The sequence below is a fragment of the Panthera onca genome, chromosome C2 (assembly GCF_046562875.1).
Source record: "Panthera onca isolate mPanOnc1 chromosome C2, mPanOnc1 haplotype 2, whole genome shotgun sequence".
Taxonomy (NCBI): domain Eukaryota; kingdom Metazoa; phylum Chordata; class Mammalia; order Carnivora; family Felidae; genus Panthera; species Panthera onca.
The window spans coordinates 49,953,351-49,973,306 of NC_138347.1; the positions used below are offsets into that span (position 1 = coordinate 49,953,351).

The 19,956-nt window shown below is 34.6% G+C and overlaps 1 protein-coding gene across 1 annotated transcript in view; it reads left to right on the plus strand.

Annotated features, from left to right (window-relative positions):
- Positions 1-19,956, plus strand: part of ZPLD1 (zona pellucida like domain containing 1) — a 74,120-nt gene that overhangs the window by 2,859 nt on the left and 51,305 nt on the right. The window contains exons 2-3 of the mRNA XM_060640132.3: positions 3,792-3,878; positions 4,103-4,214. The gene's annotated coding sequence lies outside the window, so the exon portion shown is untranslated. The remainder of the gene's footprint in view (positions 1-3,791; positions 3,879-4,102; positions 4,215-19,956) is intronic.

Genomic DNA, 19,956 nt, shown 5'->3' on the forward strand with positions numbered 1-19,956 from the left:
ATATATCAGTAAATCTTTCATATAGGGGAATTTCTAGAAATACCTGAAAAAACAGAGGTTTTAAGTATCATGTGTTATAAGAGCAACAATCTATCGGTATTTCCACTGATGGTCTTAAAGTGATATGTTCAAATTCCTTTAATAACATTTTCCCCTTTTGTGGTGCAACAATGCCTACCATACAATAACATATAAACCTTATTGCCACTTGCTAACTTAACAACTAACAGTTTATGCTGATCAAGAGGTAAGGCTAATTTATTCAGGTTTGAGACTCTTGAGATTAGAAATATTTGGTAAAATTATTTGTTGAACTGGGAAATCAATTGCACTTATGTATAAAGCTTGTGTGGACCCTCTTCCAAGTGCGGCTAAATCTGCTTTTATAATTTGTCCACATTCAGTGTGGACTGAAATCCCACTAGGACATAGGGCCAGTTTATTTGTGTATAAGAGTACATGGTTTACAACTCATTTTATAAGTACCTGAAAAACCTTTGGCTCCTACAACTCAGCTCTGCAGTGAGAAGCCCATGGAGGTAGAGCTACAAGATGCCCACCTGACAGTAGAAAAATGAACAGTAAATTGGTTGGAGAATCTACGATACCAAAAACTACTTTCTGGCTGCTGCATTAATTGATTATATCAATCAAAGTAAAAACTTAACATATATACATTTATGAATTCCTTTATATCATTGAGTTTGGGTCCATTTTATTATTTTTTTATTATTTTTTTAAACAAATTTTTTATTAGCTTTTAATTTTGACTTTCTTAGCTTTCTTTCAAGAAATCCTTACTGAGAACCTATTTTTTTAATGGTTATTTATTTTTGAGACAGAGAGAGACATAGCATAAGCAGGGAAGGGGCAGAGAGAGAGGGAGACACAGAATGTGAAGCAGGCTCCAGGCTCTGAGCTGTCAGCACAGAGCCCGACACGGGGTTTGAACTCACGAACTGTGAGATCGTGACCTGAGCCAAAGTCAGACGCTTAACCGACTGAGCCACCCAGGCGCCCCAGAGTTTGGGTCCATTTTGAAACAAAAAGGAATCCTGAAAAAAAAAAATCTGAGGCTAAACATTCGGATGGTAAAAATTTCTTCAAGCATAGAGGTATAAAGTTCTTATATTTATTTTATAATACAATTCTTTAGTGTGAAGCTAGAACTTTGCTTTAATAGAATACTATGATATAACTGGGTCTTCTTTACCTTTTCCTGTTACTTTGAAAGAAGCATATTTCCCCACTTATAAGTTATAAGAAAGAGTTACAGACATTTTCTGTAATCCTTCACCTTCTTTGCTCATTCATTTATTCAAAATATATTATTGAGTACCACTGGTATACTAGGCGTTCATTCTCCTGGGTATGAGGCAAACATTAGGGAACAAAGAGAATCCACAACAGGGATTACATTCAGGTATACATCAGGAGGGAGAAGACCTGTAAGTAAGTTAATTATGTAGTATGCTCGAAAAGGATAAGTGCTTTACAGCTGGATGAGATGCAATCATCTGGGAAGCAAGTGTGCATATCGAGGTGAAGAGGGCAAAGACTGAACCCGGGGAGAAATTCCATCACGGAGAGATAACTTTGTGAGAGACAGTGGAAATCCACCTTTATCCCTTGCCCGTGACACAAACTTATGGTCAGTGTCAACTTCATCATTCCAGGTTTGACTCTAGTAACAAAAAACCAAAATCTCACCATTATATAGTGAGAAGATACTTATACTGAATGATAGAAAGGCCGGAACTCTCCTGTAAGCAAATCCTTGCATACTGACTAATTAACTATGTTTTATTATAGCTCCATGAGACAGGGAGGCCTTTTTACTTTCATTTTCTAGCCTGAGCTGTTTAGTCATTGAGGGTTTAGTTAAAAGACTTTTAAAGGAAGTTGGGAGTGAGCCATGTAGTTTGAGGGAATAGTTGGTTACTGGTCAGGGTGCCTTTGCAGTCTGAATTCAACCTTCTCTAGGAACTAAAGGGCATTCATTGGTTGCCTTTCCTCTGATTATGAAACATTAAGTAAATCCTTTTTTTGGACAGGATAACTGCTCAGATTTCTACTTCTGGTGCTATCAAATACTGATGAATATTTTATATAGCTAAAATTATTCCCTGATACAAGCATATGCTGTATGTACAACTAATCAAATATTCAGCCAAGTCACATAGCTTGTACGACAAGAAATCCCCTAATAAAGGGCTCAGAGTTTTCAGCAAACTGGTAAAATTCTCTCTTAGAAGCTAGTGGAACGTGTGACATTACTGTTCACTACATTTTAATGGCAAAATAATAACAAATAATGTCAGTTACTTTATCTCAACTGTTTTATCTTTTCCTTGCTGAAAGCCTCTAATGGAATTACTGTCTTTTTAGCTAACCAACTTATAGAGAATGTGGGTAGTGGTTTCAATATTTATGAAATGCTCATTTTCTCATAGGGTGGAGGCTACTGATTTTTTTCTGTAAATGGCAGAATTTATTAATTGATGCTTGAGCCTGTTGCATGTTCACTTTAACTTTCAAGAAGGTAAAGAACATAGGAGACACATATTCAAAGCAAAACCTGAAACATCGCTTGAAAACATCTAGGTCAAAAACTTCATTATAGAGGAAAACACCCTCTACACAGCGAAGAAAAGCTTCAGTTCCTGTCAGCATAATTAGGAAGCCCTGAAAGAGATTTCTTAGGATCATTTTTATGTTTTTAATAAGAGTTCTTAACCAAAAGAATATATAGGGAAATTTATATTAATGGTATTCAAAAAATTGGTTGATTCATGTATCTCATATTTACTCATGAGTAGAATAGAATTATAAGTTTATGGAGCTGACACTTCTCTGAAAAACATGAACCTGATTTGTTTGGTATAAAAAGCACCAACTCTCTCTCAACACAAAACAGGACATAGAAGGCGATGTGGATAGCCTCCAGCTATTATTTTTTAGTAGTTATGTTAGCTTTAAGTTCACTTACCATTTAGGGAAAGAACTTGGTTCAGGGAATGGACTAGAAATCTTGAAAGGCTGAACTCTTAGATTTTAATCTCAGTTCACAGTAGCCATAGGCAACTAGCCTCTGTCACAGAAGCAATTGAGAACATAAATGTTGTTAAAGTATCTTGAGCCAATTGAATAAGATAAAATTTTATAAAGATATATGCCAGGGTATTACTGATAAAGCAATGTGCTTTTTCAGGATAGCCATTATTATTAAACAGCTGGCGGAGTAATATAAATCCACACAATGGGCTTCAATCTGCCACATGGTCATCCCTAAGCACAGTAGTACATAAAGTAAAGCTTTGCTTTGGTCAGAATATCTTGAAAAGCTTTCCATGGTGCCGGAATCCCAGCTTCCCACTTTCCTTTCCAATGAGAAGTCAGAATAGTTACTGGGGTGGAAGGCTTAGATGACGTCCAACTGGGTCCAAAGGCTCCAAAGGCTGGTGGGCTGTGTTGTTTGGAGGCCCCTAAACAAAAGCAAGGATTATGAAGCGGGTTCAGTGTCTAACTCCTTTACAATTGGGTCCTGTTGGGTTTTTTGCATTGACAGCCTCTTAGTCATTATTATCCCAATCAAACCAGTTTTCACGATGATATTCCATATCCCATTTTCATCGCTACATGAAATGTAGTATTGAAAGGGCCGGGCATCTTTCACAGAGCATAACAGAACATTGATAACTGTGCAGATTGACTCCCAATGCAATCTCGGGCCTTGTTTCTTACTTTATGATCTTTTTTTTTTTTTTTTTTTTTTTTTTCTGGACCAGCAGGCTTTCCCTCATCAGGCTGACGATGGCTCACTTCACACATAACCACTCAAGACTTCTGTGCAGCATAAAATAGAAGATCAAAAGCAGGTAGGAGAAGAGGAATAAAGGAATGAATTGAAAATTGAAAGGGATGTAGTTGGAAGGAAACAAAGGTTTATAAAAGATGAGCTCAAGTTTCATGTTGGTGATGATTAGTCTTGCAAAACCTTCTGAGACCATGGAAGCATTTGCTTGTCAAAAATCCAGGTTTTCTCTCTCTCTCTCTCTTTTTAAAGGCTTTTCATAATGAGCAACTCTTTTCTCATTTGAAGGGTTGAATCTTTTTTGAAAGAGTTTGGTAACACCAGGCATTTGAACACTCAGTCACATGCAGCAGAACCAGGCACATGGAGAACAGCTGATTCCACAAAACCAAGGGCTTGGGTAAGTGCCCGGTGCTGAAGCCACCTAAAGTGACTGCAAATGCTGTGTTTTTTGTAAGCACAGGAAATTCATTTTAATTTAATAATCTTTTATGATATAAGGCCATCTCTGGTAAAACTCTTCTGGTAGTGTGGTTCCATTGATGGGTAGGGGTTGGGCTGGGGAGTATCTTAAATATCTCAAAAGGAAACGAAAAACATCTTCCCATATTTGAGGGCAGAAAGCTATAAAGAAAATTTTATGTTGTGAACTGCAGTGTCATCCCGAACATTTGGGTTGGATTTGGAGAAAGGACTTAATCTTTTGGCAGCTTATTCAATTTTGAAGTTAGAGCCTGAGGTCAAAAGTTGTACATGATTTGCTACACCATTGTATATCAGGCTGCAATTCCATCCGTTGTCCCCTGCCAGTCGGCCACAGTCCACAGATGTTCCATTAATGAGATATCAGGATCCCATCCTACCAGAAAATCTGGTTGAATATGGGTGGCATCATCTCTAATTATGAAGACGATATTATTGAAAATAATTATAGTTTGATTTTCTTTTAAATAAGAATAATTTTAATAATGAGCCTAGTATTATTAGAATTGACATGGGATCTCATGTAACCTGGGAGCTATCATGGCGATTCCCATTTCTTGGGTGACCTCTAAGTCTCCTTCCATTCTAAGATTGCCTTTGGTAAAACCAGTTGTTTTTGATGTTAGAGAGAAGACCTTACTTCTTAGGTTCATGTATTTGAGATAATAATCTTTTTGGTTCTCAGGAGTATGACATTATTTGTTTTGCTACTGTGAATTGGCTTCTTACAATTCATTTTACGGGCCAAAGAAAAACAATCTAAACTGTCAGTTTAAATAACTTTGGTAGCAACAGCAAAGAGGTTGAATTTAGTTAAAAGTTTAATATTTCTTTAATACATAATAGAATATTTCTTTATTTCATTTTTCAGTCAGTAGCTTTATCTTATGAGACACATATCAGAGCTATTATTTGAACACTGTTCCTAGTTATACATTTTTTAATGTTCCTCAGTGATTTTTTTAAGTTTTTCTTTACAGAGTATTATAATACTTGGCTAAATATAAAAATCTATAAATATGCTGTATGTACTTTCATTTTAGGCATTTTCAGCAATGTCCTCAAAATAAAATATAGTAATGGTTATTGTTAATAGCCACATAATGCAATAGCCAGATCATGCTAGATATCGTAACAAATTCTACATTCCTTTCAAGACATTTAAAGCTCCCCCTCCCCCGCTTTTAAGAAAGCCTATGAAAATGATCCAGAGGATATTAAAAAATCAGAATTTTCTGCTAGGAAATCTTATTTCAAAGGTAACTTTTGAACCACGAACAGATGCTCAGACTGTAATCTATTTAGTTATGGCATCAAACAGTGAATTACTGAAGATTATGTTTTTGTAGCTTTTTCAATAGCTTGGATAGCATTAAGATCATTAGTAGAGGATGATAATCTTTTGTATCATTTAAACACCTATTAGCAATGTTTGCTTGCAAGGAATTCAATTTTTTGGTTAATTTACCAAATCTGTGCTCTTTTTTTCTTCTGTATTTAAGCTGGAATTTAAACTGGGTCAAGACTATAAATTAAGCTTGATCTGGTTTGCCGTGTTTTGCTTCCATTACAAAATGTTGTAACTAAAAACCAGGCGTAACAGCTTTATCAAGACATGATAAAGTAAACGTTAGACTGACCTTTATAGATTCAGAGTCATGGCTGATTGTTAAAGTATCTAAGTTGATTTTGAGTGGGGAATTACAGGAATTCCAAACTCTCAAGGCTTCAGTGATGTGGGAAAGAAAGGTACACCTCAAAAAAGTAAATGATTGACTTGACCAGTTTGATAATACTTTGCCGAATATGGAATGAATGTCATGGGAAGTGTTTTATTAATAATGACCAGTGGTTTTTACCAGGGCTTACAGAAAAATGTATTAATGAAAAAAATAATAAAATGATATTGGTTGAAAGGAATCTCCTGAGAAATGTATTGTGTCTTGTCCCCCAGACATATGTATTGTGTTATGTAGAGTCATACAGTAATGTTTAGAGCAGGGTTGGCAAGGCCCACAAAGTAAATATGTTTAGTCTTTGTGGGTCTTTGTCAGGACCACTTAAAGCTGCCATTGTAGCTCAAAAGCAGCCCCAGAAAATATGTATACAAATGAGTGTAGCTATGTTCCAATAACATTTCATTAGTAGACACTGAAATAAGAATGTCACATCATGTTCCCTTTTCATGAAATATTATGTTTTTTACTCTTTTTCAAGCATTAAAATATGTGAAAACTGCCTTTGTTCATGGTCCATACAAAAGTAGGTGTTGGGTAGAATTAAGCCTGCAGGCCATAGGTCACTGACCCCTTGCTTAAAGTGTTAATTTTCTAGAACTCACAATAAGGTATAATAGTACACTAAGAAATCTAAAAAAACAAAATTACATGCCTGGATTTTTACGGATTTTTAAAAATAAACAAGAACGTTTAGAAACTATTATAGTGCCAAATCTTGAAGAAAAATAAAAAGCTGCTAAGCCTTAAGAACAGCAAAATTAAGTTATATTAATATGGCAATTTTGTTATTTCTATTGCTATGTATGTGAAAGTTCCAAATGCTAAAGACAAAAGGTATTTTTTTAGCTTGTTAAAAGGTGGTGGAAGTTAAATGAAAACATTAATAGCTTTATTTGTTTATAAAGTTCAGATTGTCTGTAAAATGATGTTAATTTCAAATTTTCACTAAGACTATAGTCATTTAATATGAAACTGCATCACTAGAAAGAGTAAGAACAAATGAAGACTGCTTAGTATCATATGTTAGAATTTAAAGTATATTTGCTCAAAAATGCTTAACTAATAAGTATTCAGAGCTCATATAACTACACTGTCTCTCAGTTGAACATACCATCATTAACCCACTGAATATAAACCTGTAAATTACATGAATAGTGCTTTCAAATTAAACCATTTTTTAGATAACTTATAATTTGGAATTAGAAAGAACTATGGATAACTTTCTATTTCAAATGTAATTTGTCATAATTTGGATATAAGAAGTTAAAATAATTGAATAATAAAAAACTACTAATCTTTTAGAGACTTAAAATCATTACCATAGGATATATACGTCTTAAAAACTTATGTGTATTTGTGTATAATGCACTTTTGTGCTCATACATGCGAATTCTGGCACAGCAATTCTATTTAGAAACTTATTTTGAATAAGTATTTGAAATTAAAGTAATATATTTCTGGTTTCTAAAAATTCCTTGCTTTGTCAATTCTATCATAGGAATGTGTGCCATCAATGTTAATGGAATGAAAAGGAGACTTAGCAAGGGATTGTATTAAGTTTGATGCTTTTTAGTTTATAAAAGCTGAAAAAAATATTTACAGGGCATTAAAAAGTGCTAGCTGAACATTTTTTTTTTTTTAAAAAGTGAAACAATTACTTAAAGCTATTTAGAAAACACTAAAAGTATGAATATTTTTTAAAAAACTGAATCGATTAACTAATTCAAGTAATTTTTAATCCAAGAGTTTTATATATGTAGATATATTCTTAGACCTCAATCTCATTTTCTTTTGTTTTAAAATCATATAAAAATAAATATAAATTACCTCTAGTAGCGGGTGGGTTTAAAGATTTTAATTTAATTAATGTTAGTTGAAATTGAAAATTTTCATTAGTGATATAATCTTTAAAAATTAAAGCATTATCCTGATCAGGACTAGATGTTGGTATACTTGATTTTCTACATTTTGGCAGTATGGTGTTGTCTCTTTTATATCACAAATATGATAGTAATTTATTTAACCAACATTTCTTGAGAATCTACAGTGGACATGGCACTTTGTTAGATCCTAAGTACAAAGGTGAGCATAATACTCTTGCTTTTTTTTTATTTTTTTTTTAACGTTTATTTATTTTTTGAGACAGAGAGAGACAGAGCATGAACGGGGGAGGGTCAGAGAGAGGGAGACACAGAATCTGAAACAGGCTCCAGGCTCTGAACTGTCAGCGCAGAGCCTCACGCGGGGCTCGAACTCACAGACCGCGAGATCATGATCTGAGCCGAAGTCGGCTACTTAACCGACTGAGCCACCGAGGCACCCCATAATACTCTGCTTTTATGAAGCTGACAGGTTTACTAGGGGAAAACAAAGATGTACATCTAAGTCATCTGGGGTAAGTTTGAACCTCCTCTCCCACAGAGACATTTGGCAGTATCTGGAGATATTTTTGGGTGTCATGACTTGAGTGGGAGTACTCCTGGCATGGAGTGAGAAGAAGCCGGGGATACTGTTACACATTGTACAATGTTGTTAAAACATCCTATAAAAAACAATGATCTAGTCTAAAATGTCAACAGTGTTGACGCTGATAAGCCTTGACTTCAACGTAGTACATTTTTAGATCTGCTGTTATACAATGGCACAGAGACTCTGGCAGAAACTGAATAGGAAATGGTCAAGGCTACAAGCAGAAAGTGTTGTCTTGTTAGAGGAATATCTGAAAGAAGAGCTATATGTGAACAAACTCAAAAAGTTGATTGGAGAGATGTTCCTGATAAGAGAGGGTGGAGTTGGGAAGAAGAGCTTTGCAGACTGAGACAGCAAAATGAGCAAAAGAATGAATGTGTGTGTGAAATAACTTCTCATCTTTGGGAATGATAAGTGTAGAGTGGGTAGAATGGGTACTGGAGAAGAGAGATCTGAGGTTGGGCAGGTAAGTAGCAGTCTTATCTCAGAAGTTTTTTCTTTCTTTTGTTTTGCTACATCATAGAGTTGGGTTTTCCCCTGAAGGGTGTTGAAGATGATGAAGGGTTTCAAGAAAGGACATCACATGGTCAGGCAGTCTATTTGTAGGTTTTATCAGCCGTGGTGTCAAGTGTCATGATTATTTAAGGAAACACATAATACTACATCATTTGATCAGAGAAGAGCCATACGAAGAAAATGTCTCCCAGTGGGAAAAAAGGATCCCTACTTTTTTTCCTATAAATGTTTTGCTTCTGATTGTATACTTTTCACTTTATTGGTCAGAACCACATGAAAGCAATAAAAACTCAACCTACTTTAATTTATGTAGTTTTGTAAATGTATTCTGTTGCTGACTGGCTGAGTTCCACAGGCCTAAGCCACCATGTTGTGGTATTAGGTAGCATTGTCCTTTCTTAGAGGTTCTGTTTTCAGATTTCTGTTATGGAGCTGTGATGAATTACAAAAAAAAAAAAAAAAAAGAATCTGCTTACTACTAAAAAAAAAAAAAGACAACTATAAATGAAATCTCAACTATAGCAAAACCTTGTTCTTTTATCTCAGTGGTTCTCAACTCTGGATGCCCTGTAGAATAAGTGGGGGGAGAGATTTGGGTATCTGTATTTCTTAAAACTCCTCAGGTTAACTAGGAAATATTAACTTTACATTTTTATTTGGGTTTTTAATTTCTCTTTAAATTTTCTCCAATAAGTGTATCTTCTTATTTCTATTAAAGATTAAAATGAATTTTAATTGTTTTGGGCATACAACAGCTTTTAAAAAGTGGCTTTCGGACAGTGATACAGAACAAGAGGAAACTAGTGTATGATTTCTTACATGAAATTCACAGGTTGGATGAGTCTCACTCAGGTAGCTAGTTAACTAGAGAGAACTAGAGATTTGAACATGGAATTTTGAACAGTGATATTTATGCTTTCTAGTGGTCTTATTTTGTACTGCCTAGCTCTCTGATTGCTTGATCAAGGTGACTAATAAGCATGGTGCGGTGAAAGAAAGGCTAAGAGTTTGATTTTCCTAGCTATAGATCAGACCTCTCATCCTAGACAGCTGCCTTAAAAATGTGGGGTTTTATTGCTAAAATGCTACAGGAGATTGTACTGTGTTCCTGTGATTGTACCAACAGAATTCATCCCTGCAAAAAAGTAACTAAAAATGCCAGTCCTAATCCTTCATTAACTCAATGAAAGCTACTAATTCCCTGATCTGTGCAAGGAGATGACATTTTTTTTTCATCCATCAGGAAACAGAAAGGAAAAGAAGGTTCAGTTCTCATTCCCTATGGATTATTTATAACATTGTGCCAATGGGCAAAGGAGAAAACACTGTCGTTTATGAGTTGTCTTCTCTACAGCTTCTGGAATATTTTTTTTTTTTTGCATTTCTCTTCTTTGCATCAAAGCATTCCCTCTGTGGAAAAATTTCTTCTATATACTCATTGTCTTCTAGTTTCCTTCCTAATTTTCTCCTTCAATTCACAAACTTTCTTAACCAAGTATCTATTGCCTCTACTTCCTTAATATGTATTTATAACAAACATCCTCCTAAGACATAAACAAATAAATAATCAATCCCACTCTACAATCCTACTTCAAGTCCTTACTCAGAGCATGGGAAATACATTTTTTCTCAACATCCTTTTGTGGGGACCTCAGTCTGGGAATGACATTTTACCTTAGCTTGCTTCTGTGAAGCCAATCAATGTTTGTAGGTAGGGACATTCAGCCCATGGGGACCATGTTGCTACCTTGTTCTAAACCAGTGAGTTTCAAACTTTCCAATATAACTCACAGTCAGATATTTACATTGTAATCTAGTATACACTCATCCAAACATACATACATACATAGTTTGTACATACAAATTTTATAAAAAATATTCTATTTGACTCTATTCCATTATCTTCCATCCTATACTATCCCAAACTATTCTATTTCATGAGAAATGTTGTTCTTGACCCACTAAACTAATATCCTAGTACAATAATTATTTAAAAAGATTCTTCTCATCTAAACCCATGATTTTCAACAAGGCCTGAGAAGTGTAGAGATAGTTTGAAACCTTTCACGAGGTGTACAGGTAGTTTGAAAACAAAGCTGTTTTTGTTGTTCAATGAAGACTTGTGTTTAGTGAAGAGGATTATCTTATTTAGATTTTCAAATATCACATGTAGGAGATAATGAGATTGTTTCAAAGACGTCATTTCTATTCTTCTCATTTATAGTTTATCTTTTTTGTGGGTCATCCAAGAATAACTAAATACTTATTGCCATTCATTTGGCAATTAATTATGTATTGCTGGGTGACATCTTTTGTGTAAATCTTTGGGTCAGAGACATTTTTGTCATGATGAGCCTCAGTTTTCAAACTGTTCTTGTTGGAATATTTACCACAATAGTACAAAATAAACTCTCCTAAAGAAGTGGGATCTCCATGTCTGAAGGATTTGGGTTAAATTTTCCAAAGGCCCTGATTTACAGTTATGATACAACATTATCCATAATCTTATCCACCATAATATATCCAACTGCTTACCTCCTTCTTTCTGTTCACCTGCTTCCCTCTCACTTACTGATGAAGATCCACTGTAAGGGCCTTACCTACTGTGGCCTGCAGCTATCTCTACAGCTCTCTTGGGGCTTCAGATCCCAGACACAAATTTTGGTTTATGAGACAGAAGCTGAAATGTTGTAACTAGAGTTATAGCTTACATTCCTAGCACTGGCTATTGCAAGGGCTATGATTTTGTTTGAATTATTTTCATCTCATTGAAGATACAAAAGCTCATAAGTTCACTTCTTAGAAGTGATAACTATCCTCCCTTTCAGAACTTTCATTCTTCAATGTCTTGACATCACTGACTTTGATTCTATAAATAAATTAGGCTTATTTCTGCTTCTTTCCTGTAATGCTACTAGAAAAAGGATAAAATATTTTTTCAAAGGTTCTGTAACCTAGGTATAATTATTTAGTCACTTAGATTGTCCTTATTTTATAGATAACAAGAAAGTCCAAGAGAGGTAAAGTGGGTTACCTAAGGTACCACAGTTAGAATAAGTGAGCTGTAGCTCTCTTGATTTTGTTTTTATTATAAATTTCAAATATACAAGAGATCAAAATAATAGCATAAACAAATGTTTTGCCGTAGTTTCCACATACACACACACACACCCTTTTTCTTGATGTCATTAAATTTTTTTAAAAGTTTATTTATTTTTGAAAGAGAGAGAGAGAGAGTGTGTGTGAGCAGGGGAGGGTCAGAGAGAAAGGGAGACAGAATCCGAAAAAGGCTCTGGCCTATGAGCTGTCAGCATGGGGCCTGATGCAGGGCTCAAACTTACAAACCATGAGGTCGTGACCTAAGCCAAAGTCGGATGCTTAACCGACTGAGCCACCCACGTGCCTCTTTGATAAGTCATTTTAAAACAGAAATACTGCTGATACTTGAACATCAGGATTAATGTTTAATTCTTTCCTTTTAATTACTGATTTTCAGAGTAAGGATTTGATGTAATGATCACCTCCAGGGATCTATGAATGGTCTTTCTAATTTGTGATGTAGAAACAATTAATTAACATGGAGCTAACTGAAATGTTGACATAGGAGGATTTAAACTTTATGTTCTTCCTGATTTCAATACTGATATTTAAGTAAAGCTTTTGTATATACATACTACTTGATCTGACTGGCTAAAACTTTTGTGGATCTGATTTTATCATGGCCAAAGGTATCATGTTTTGTGTATATAATTTTGTTGTTATCAAACATCTAACTTAGAGATATTAGAATTTATTATTTCAAGAGCTTCTTCTAGTTATCTTCTTGTGTATTATCTATAACAAGCATGCATTACCTAGGAAAACCATTTGGTCACTTGGCACCAGTTCCCACGTCTAAAACAAAGGCAGCTCTTTCCTTCAAGGTACTCCTCAGAGTGATGTCATGAAGGTTAATATTACATTCCCCCAAACAGCTCAACAAATAATAAAAAAAATATCATGAACGTTAGTGAGAACAGGGTTGAATATGTATTTGAGGCAGAACAAAGTGCTAGTATAAATTCTCAGCAGCCTAGTTTATTCTGTGATTATTGCTTCCTGAAGGCCTTTGGGACCTTTGAGAAACAAACAAAAATGTAGATGCAATGAGAAATAAATAAAAGTATAAAACCAATAGCAACTTATTTATTTTTAAGTGTCATTTTAATTTTACCATTTGTTTGTAGGACAGACATGCCCAAAAGTGGAAGGGTTAATGCTTTCCCTTTATACCATTGAGATTAATCTATGAGGCCCCTTGCTGATTTTTATTTCTTAAAAAACAACAAGAGGTAGATATGAGGATGTTCTAGATGCAGTGTTTGGCCCCTCATCAATTGTTGTGGAGAGAGCAAGAAGGCAGTAGGTCTCTAAAACCTTCTGATAATTGTAAAGCCTAAATTATGATAAGGGAGGAGATTTTAGAAAGAAGGTCTTGAGGAATTTATCACAATTTTCTCCTCCAGTTTTTAAAGCATCATGATTTCATTGGCTCTTGATAGCGGGAAGTCATCTTAGTCACCTTCTAGTCAAACATTTCATTGCCCACATGAAGTAACTGAGAGTAAGACACATGATGTGACTTCCCCACGACCACAGACAGTTAGTAATGGAATGAGAACCAGAGCCCAGACTATGGTTATATTTAATCAGAAGTATGCTAGTGTATGCTACATAAGTGTTGCCTTATATGAATTAATAGGCAACATGGTAACAAAAATATCTCAGTGAGCCTTTAGAAGGAAGTTGTGGGTAGGCACAGCCTATAATTTATGATAGTAAAACAATTTTCTTTTCTTAAGAGATCTTTCATTATCCCAAGGCCATAAAGATATTCTTCTAAATTAACTTCTAGAAGTTTTAATGTTGTTGATGTCATTATTGTGAAGCTTAAGTGTTTCCCCATTGACTAAAAACTTTTTGAGGGCAGAAACATATATTCAGAGGTATATATTCTGTGCATTTAGTGGCATCACATCAAACTGGAATTTATCGTCAACAAATTCCACTATATAATCTTGGGGGAAAAAAGGAGAGAGAAATGCAATTAATTTAAATAGTAGTTTCAGTCTTCCTATTATTCCAATCAATGAATTGATTGATTACTGTGTAACTATGAGATAGACTACATGAAAGTGATATCTTTCAGTCAATCTTAGTTCCCCTGTAATTGTCTGAGGGTGAGCATTACAATATGTGGTATATGAATATACTGTTTAAAGATGTGAATTCTATGTCTAACATGGCTTCTGAAGCAAAACAACTACTTATTCTGTGTTTAGTGTGAGGCTGTTTTTTTTTCCTGTGTTGAATAATTGAAAAATATATTCTGAACTGTTTAAAGATTAACATTCAATTAGAATTACAAATGACCAAACCTAGCTTTTCTTGAAGATTTTAAGTTCAAATTCTGACTTTTTATCAGTAAACTCTAGTAGACTTTATCATTTTTAACAAGTCTTTGAGGAATATTTGATTGTGTATGACAAAGTAGTTAATTGACATTTTGAAAAGGAAATAAAATATATTAAATTTTGATCAGAGGAAGTTTAGTATGTTTGTAGGAGTTAAATTATCTCCTTTTTAAAAAAATCTTAAGTATTCAACTAATGCTCAAATATAAAAAATAGATTTTAACATGTGCTCAAATTTATATTTTCTTAAATATCTCAATAATATGTATAATCTTGGTAGCATGTCAGTTTTACATAAAAAGTCTGAATTTACTCAGTTACATATCTTAAATCAGAATAAAAGGACTAACCTTAGTTAATTAAATAGGTCAAATTCTCTAACACATTAATGACAAAGAATACCAATGTATATCAGTTCTTTTAACACAAGAAATAGTTCTCTAATTTTTGATTATTTTAAATACTTCTATGCCTAAGTATCCCTGGATTTAAGACATACTAATCTGCTTTGAAAGCAATTATCTTTTGAGCTAACATCAATTTCTTATTGGTCACATCACAAGTTTTCACTTGGACAATGGATAGATTCTTATTTGTAACCATCATACACCATAGCCTTATTTATTGCCTATACAAGGAATTGATAAATTAGAGATTGGTCTTATTGTTGTTATAAGCCACATAACTCATCCAGCCCATATCTCACATTTCTAGTATTCTTTATATTCATGTTACCCATTACCCAATTTTTGTCTCTGCAACCTCTACCATACAGTTTTAATTTTAGATTAAATTTTGTTTTCCTTCCTTCGTAAAATATTTGAATGATTTATTCAGCTTTAAATATTTCTGATTTTTACAGAATCTTGCATTTTCTGTCATTATTTTGGTCTAGTAGGACCATAGAATTCTTCTGAATATAAAATGATGTCAAAGCAGTGGGATTTCTGTATTACAAGAGTCTAAAAGGATGTAACAACCCAAATACAATGCATAAACTTTTGCATTTAGTTATATTATCTGTTTCTTTTCTTTTCTTTTCTTTTTTTCTTTTCTTTTCTTTTCTTTTCTTTTCTTTTTTTGATCCTGCATTGGGGGAAAAACAGGTATAAAATACATTTTCAGTGAATTGGGAAAATCTGAATATGGAATTGATATTAAATGCTATTATAATTAATTATAATTGTATTATTTAGTAATGGTGTTGTGGTTATGTGGAAAAAGTCCTTTTTATCCTTATGAAATGTGTGTTGTAATATTAAGAGCCAAAATGTCTAAAACTTAATACCAAATGTTATAAAAATCACAATCACCACAACAGTAGATGGATGGATAGATAAAATAAACCAAACATATGAGGAAAATAATATGTGATTGGAATCAAGATTTGATTGGAATCTCAAGGCTGTGTTAGATTCTGTGGTGTCGTTGGCTTCTGAGATTGTAGCCCTGACTACACACATATCATCCTGAAGGATAGTAATCTATTCAATTGTGAAAAGAAAAACTAGCCATGAAGAGCTTATGGATAATGTGTATCTCTGTACAAGGTTTTGTACATACAATTAGTTTGTATCTTAGGTACATTGAAGTGAATTTTTTGTTATTTCTCTCTAAGTAAACTTAAATCACATAGGAGACCACTATTACCAATGGCAGGAAACATCAAATCTTGCCATGTCAAGACAACTCTGGTTTAAAATTTAGTCACTGCTTGTTTAAAATTTAGTTACTTTGGGGTTAACTAGTCATAGTCAAAATTCTCCTTATCCACTTCTGACCTCCTCATGTTTCATGTGTGGAAAGGGGGCTCTAGAGACAGTGTAGTTCAGGTTTAAGAGTATGGCCTCTACAGCTAGATTACCTGGGTTCAGATGTTATCTCTATCACTTCCTACGTGAGGGACCAAAATCAAGCTACTTAACTTAACCTCTATGTGTTTCAATGTCCTCATCTTTAAAAAAGGCACAATCTCATAGGGTTGCAGGGAAAACTAAAAGGTAATATTGATAAATAATATTTAATAACTATTAAATTTAAAACTACTAATTACTTTCAATAATAACTATATAAATAATAATAATTTGTGCAAATAAAATAAATAGTAGTACTTATTATATGCGTTAACTACTTAAAAAAATTCTTAACGTTCTCACAATGGTGAAGCTATTTAGTACATTTTGTGGTCCTAACTGTTAAGTCCATGGAGAATTCTCATCTGTTTCATTTTTAGGTATCACCAGTGCTCTTCCTGTATCCACTATAACTTATGATCTCTTTTTCTCAAAATGGTGAAAGCACAGTGGTTTATCTTCTCTCTTACCAGGGACTTGGATCCCTTCCCTTACACACATAATCTCTTACTCAGTCTACTGGAATTCAGAGCTTCTAGCACATTCCCCAGGTGTCTCCTGGCTTTAGGTCATCCATCTTGTTGCTATCCACCACCTACTGGCTTCCCAGCAAGATATAACACATCTCAGTTTTCAATTTTCTTATCTGTCTCTCGTCAGAGGTTATAGAAGTTTTTTTAAAGATATCTTCACACTGGTGAGAAGACTGTATGGGAAGCTATCTTGAGCCTTCCTTTGTCTAGATCTGTCCCATCACCATTGCCACTCAGTTCTGACTTCCTCATGCTGTCATGGGCACTCTGACAGACATTTCACACCAGGTTTTAGATGAAAAGCCAGACATGCCTCCCTTTTTCTTCTGGATCCCATGAATCTGCCTGGGTATCTTTATCTAAAGAGGGGAGCAGAAAGAAAACCCCACATGAGACTCTAAATACTCTTTTGCTTTCCCCACTCCTCTCCTTCATGTGGGGAAGAACATTTCATTGATGACATATCTTATCTCACATCTTCTCAGTATGTAGTACAAACTCTGTTCAGTTCTCCATGCCTGGCTCTTAAAGTCAAAGCCCAGATGTTGGAGAGTCAAAATCTCTTCTGAGTTTAAAATAGGGCATTTGTCAGTCAGAATTGGGCAATATTTTCCTTTTCACAGAGATTCTATTTTCATCTTCCTCAAAGGGTAGGACAACAGAAATGATCAGAAGGAAACTCACGGAAAATATTCTATTATTCATGAATCCCACATAAAGATGGGCAGTTTAAGGAATTTCAGGGATATTTTTGACTATATGAGGTGGCCGTGGTTCCCAACTGCTGAATAAGATGCTGTCCTCTGAATGTGTTAACAACGTTTTCCTGTCGGTATATATTATGTTTATATAAGACCCTCTGTGATAACCAACAGAGGTTTGCTCTTGCAACTTAAAACAAGATTGCTATACTGCACATACTGCTATGTGTTTCATCTCTCATGACATCTAAGATTTGGTTGCAATGAATCTGGCCTAATCCGCTGATATCTTTGTTCCTTCTCCATCCTGCTCTCATGCCAATAAGTACCTCTTCCAAATTGTTTTCATCTCAATATATGGAGCTACCATTTACCTGATTGACCAACACACACACTTGAGAGTCATCCCTATTTCTCTCACTTATTCTGCACCTAGCATTTAACATCAAGTCCTATTACTTCCTGTTCAAAATAATATTTTAAGTTTGTTTACTTTACTCCAGGTATTATAATCCTTGCCCTCAACTCAAAGGCCTTCAATGGCTTTCCATTCCATTGAGGAAAAATCATGTAGCATGGTCTCCTTGGCTTACCTTCAGACTTACTTCCTGGCCCTTTCCTCCTTGCTTGGTACCATGGACTTTCCTTCAAATTTCACAAATGTTAACTGTTTTTACATTTTGAGACTTGTGGTTGTGCAATGAGCTCTGTGAGGAGCTCTTTTCAGACTTCATCTGCCTAAGTCAAATCAATCCTTCAACTCTTTTTTATTTATGTTTATTTATTTTTGAGGGAGAGAGAGAAAGAGAAAGAGCAGGGGAGGGGCAGAGAGAGAGGGAGACAAAGAATCCGAGGCAGGCTCCAGGCTCCAAACTGTCAGCACAGAGCCTGACATGGGGCTCAAACCCACGAACCGTGAGATCATGACTTGAACTGAAGTCAGACACCCAACTGACTGAGCCACCCAGGCACCCCTCAGTCTTTCAATTCTTATCAACTGTGGCACATTGCAGGAAGTCTTGGCACCTCCCATCTCACTTAGGTTCTAGCAGGCACCCTTTCCTTTTCTTTCATAATACTTATGAAATATATTTTGTAAGTATATTTTTATGTTTGCAATTATTACTTTAATGACTATCTCCCTCTCTAGTCCATAAACTCTGTGAGAGTAAGGACCATGTTTGTTTTGCTCACCACTGGATCCCAAAGGCCCTGAGTCTGAAACTTAGAAACTGCTCAATAAAAATTTGTCAAATGAATAAAAAAAAATAAATGAATTAATTAATGGAGCAGTTTCAAATAGTGGGGTACTAATAAAGGTGCCCTTTTATTCTTGAGCACCAAGAATGCTCAAGAATAAAAGTGAATGGAAGCAAGTTACCTTTCCACTGTCATTATTGGTACCCATGCAAATACTTTTGATTTTTTGGAAAATGTGTTGATATTCAGCCAGAATATGTCAGCATGGTGTCTCTTCTGATTGGCTGATTCTTGTGTCATGCCTTTTCATCAATATTTTGTATATTATCTCTATTAAGAAAGAAACATTTGGAAATAATCACAATAATTGTCAATTATTTAATTACAGGGAAATGAGCATTTAAAATAAATAATCATTTTGTTATTAATTTGTTATCATACTTCATGAAACGTGAGTGGAAGTTGATATACTAACATATCTTCAAAGCTGCCTCAGGAGTATAAAATGTACACACATCTTGAAAATTAAACTGGTGAATTATTTAAAAAAGGCTTTTAGAATGACTTAGTTCAATCTGCTAGTACCCCCAAAACTAAGGTGTTAGAATAAATGTTTAAGCTAGACATTGTAGGTCATTTAAATTCTATAGATTACTCAAGAAAACCCTCCACAGGAAGACAGATGAGAAAGGCAGGCAAAGGGAAATAAATGAACATTCACTTTGTGTCAGAGAAAATCAGAGCTGGTTTTTCTTTTAGGAACAGCCTTTAGCATTTATATTTTCTCATGGTATACATCAGCATCTTTAGTCATAAAATTTCTGAGTGTCTTCTTGATGGCTAAACATGTTTCCGTCTTTGTTTGAGGAATTATTCTGAAAGTACAAGTGAGTTGTATTCTTTGTTTAGCAAGACAAGGACACTCTATGTTAAAGAATGTGTATGTGGATGATAATGGATATTTCTGATGAAAGTTTTATATTTTAATTTTCCTTTTAATACATATGTTGCCTTTAATGTCCAAGTGGAACATGGAAATAAAGAGTACCAAGTTTCAGTCAAGACACCCCAACAGAAAACACGTTTCTTCATTAAATAGTCATGGCTTCCAGCACTTTAAAACTGAGGATTGTGGGGACACATGGGTAGCTCAGTTGGTTAAGCATCAGCTCTTGAGTTTTGCTCAGGTCATGAT